The 2708-nt window shown below is 42.5% G+C and overlaps 1 non-coding gene across 1 annotated transcript; it reads right to left on the reverse strand.

Moving 5' to 3' along the window:
• Positions 1-2319: 2319 nt before the first annotated feature.
• LOC112587686 lies at positions 2320-2426 on the reverse strand. Its single transcript, XR_003112185.1, has one exon. It is a non-coding gene; the product is annotated as a U6 spliceosomal RNA (small nuclear RNA).
• Positions 2427-2708: the final 282 nt, after the last annotated feature.

Raw genomic sequence — 2708 nt, forward strand, 5'->3', positions numbered from 1 at the left:
TAGAAGGGTTCATTGGAAACCCTCAAGAACCAGAGGACAGGCACACTGAACTCTCAGGAAGAACTACAATTGACTAGTAAACATTTGATAAAAGTAAAGGCCACCCTCACTACTATTAAAAGAACATGGAAATTTCAAACAACATTCTCAAATAACAGGCTAGGAGCCATTGAACAGGAGAGAATACTTCGTGTTGGCCAGGCTGTATGAGAAGTTGATTCTTTTTTTTTTTTTGCTTTAACATCTTTCCCAGCTTTTTTCTTTTTTTTAAATATAAATTTATTTATTTTAATTGTAGGCTAATTACTTTACAATATTGTATTGGTTTTGCCATACATCAACATGCATCTGCCACAGGTGTACACGTGTTCCCCATCCTGAACCCCCCTCCCACCTCCCTCCCTGTACCATCCCTCTGGGTCATCGCAGTGCACCAGCCCCAAGCATCCTGTATCCTGCATTGAACCTGGACTGGCGATTCGTTTCATATATGATGTTATACATGTTTCCATGCCATTCTCACTCTTGCCCCTGCTGTCGGAATTTTACTACGTGCAGTCTCTCTGAGTATGCATCAACCACATTTTAAAAGTTCATATGACTATGACTATAATTCTACTTCAACCACTTATATGATGGTAATACCAAGCATTTATTGAGTTCTTGGGATGCACCACCTGGAAAGGCTAAGCAGGAAACTCTTGGGATGCACAGGCATCGAATCCCTTCCCAAGAACTGTATGGGTCTCCTCTTCAGATACTCCAGCACGTGACTCAACAGTGCAACAGACTTTCTGAAGAGTCTCTAGACCATGAGACCCTTGAGGGCATAACCTGCCCTAAAGACACAGCAGTCTTCATCCCCAGGGCAGCGGTTGGCTTATCTGATGGCTTATTTACTGAATTAATAAATAGATTTCAAGCTGATTTGGGAATCTGGGGTCAAAGCCCCTGGGTTATGAAATAATGAGATGAATTTTATAGAAGATATACTTGTTTTTAAATACAACATTGAAATATATTGGATTGGATTCCACAGGACCCTAACTGCTAGTCTCCCTTTTCAGAACATCTATTACAGCCAAGGCCAACCAGCTCCAGGAACAAATGCTCTGGACTCAGGACTGTCAGTTACCTGCCGGTTAGAGAGCAAAACTCCCTCCTAAATAAAAAGCAGAGTCTGCAGAAGCTGGTTTGGGTAGGAAATCGGAGGAAGGAAATGGATGAGGAACTGGAACATCCCGGGTGGAGGGCAAGGGTGCTCGGTGCTGTGGGCAGAGGGGTCCACAGCCGCCTGCCTGCCTGGTGGCCCGTCTTGCCCAGGGCCTCTCTGGGTCGAATGCCCCAGGAGTAAGGACCAGAATCAAGCACAGGAGGGTGAGGCCGGAAGTCAAGTGTGGGTGAGGAAACCGCGAGCCGTTCTCAGGAGCTGTGTGGACAGGCCTGCAGAGGAACCTCCGTCTCTGGGGAAGCCCTCTCCAGAGCCTTGCTCCTCAGAGCCACTTTATGAGTTCTCTGCTGCAAAACAGGGGGTAAATGAGTGAACTGGTAATGTTTCTTGTGGCTGTATCAAATGTAAAGTGTGTAATATTTCCCAGAAAAAGGCATCAGGTGGATTACAAATATGGACCTTTCAATCCATAGTCCGAATCTAGTCCCCTGATTTCTGGCTCTGGTGAAAATGTACTTTTGGAAAAAAATGTAACAAGGAAACTGGATCAAGCCTTTCTGATTTCGCTCTTCTTGAATGTCTGACACACATTCCAGCCCGGTTGTCTGGGATGCCCTCGTGGGCTGATCTAAAGGTAACATCTTACTGTGTGAAATACAGGGAATACTCTCTGAAAGGGCGTGAATCTCCAAGAGACCTAATGAAAACACTTCCAGTGCCCATCACGGCCAGAGCATCTTCCATCAACTATTATTTGGGGAAGAAAAGTAGCCAGACCAAAGAAGACCAAACTCACACTCCTTCTATTGTTCTGAGCTTCTTTTGAAAAGCACTTAGAAACACGGAATCAATATCTTCCTCTGATTACAGGATGATAAGTAGGGTACCTATCTTTCTCCCTGTTTCTTTCTCTTTTTCTTTCTCTAACATCATGGAATTGACTGCTGACTTTTTTTTATTAAATTTTTTAAAAAAATTTATATTTCACTGGAGTATAGTTGTTTTATACTGTTGTGTTGGTTTCTGCTGTACAGCAAAATGAATCAGCTTTATGCACATGTATATCCCGTCTTTGCTAGACCGAGAATGGAGTGAAGTTCCCTGCAGTATAGCGTAGGTTCTCATTAGATATCTACTTTATACACAGGAAAAATATGGAATGCTTCATGAATTTTCATATAATCCTTGCGAAGGGGCCATGCTAATCTTCTCTGTATCCTTCCAATTTTAGTATATGTGCTGACGAAGCGAACACATTGACATTTTAAACTTAGATGGTGATCATTGAAACTCCTTACAATGGAAGGAACAAATATGCCTTAATGGGATTTTGATGATAAAACTGTGTCTAATTGAATATTTGCCTTCAATACTCGTAACTTTAGAATCTAAAATAATTCAGTAATAATTTATTCAACACATATTCAATCGGCACTTATCAAACCTCTACTTTGGGGTAGGTCTCCTCCGTCTGGCCCTGGGGTTAGCAAGATGACCAGGAATCTGCCCCTTTTCTCTAAAATCTTACCATTTGGTC

This window comes from Bubalus bubalis, chromosome 10, assembly GCF_019923935.1.
Source record: "Bubalus bubalis isolate 160015118507 breed Murrah chromosome 10, NDDB_SH_1, whole genome shotgun sequence".
NCBI lineage: Eukaryota > Metazoa > Chordata > Mammalia > Artiodactyla > Bovidae > Bubalus > Bubalus bubalis.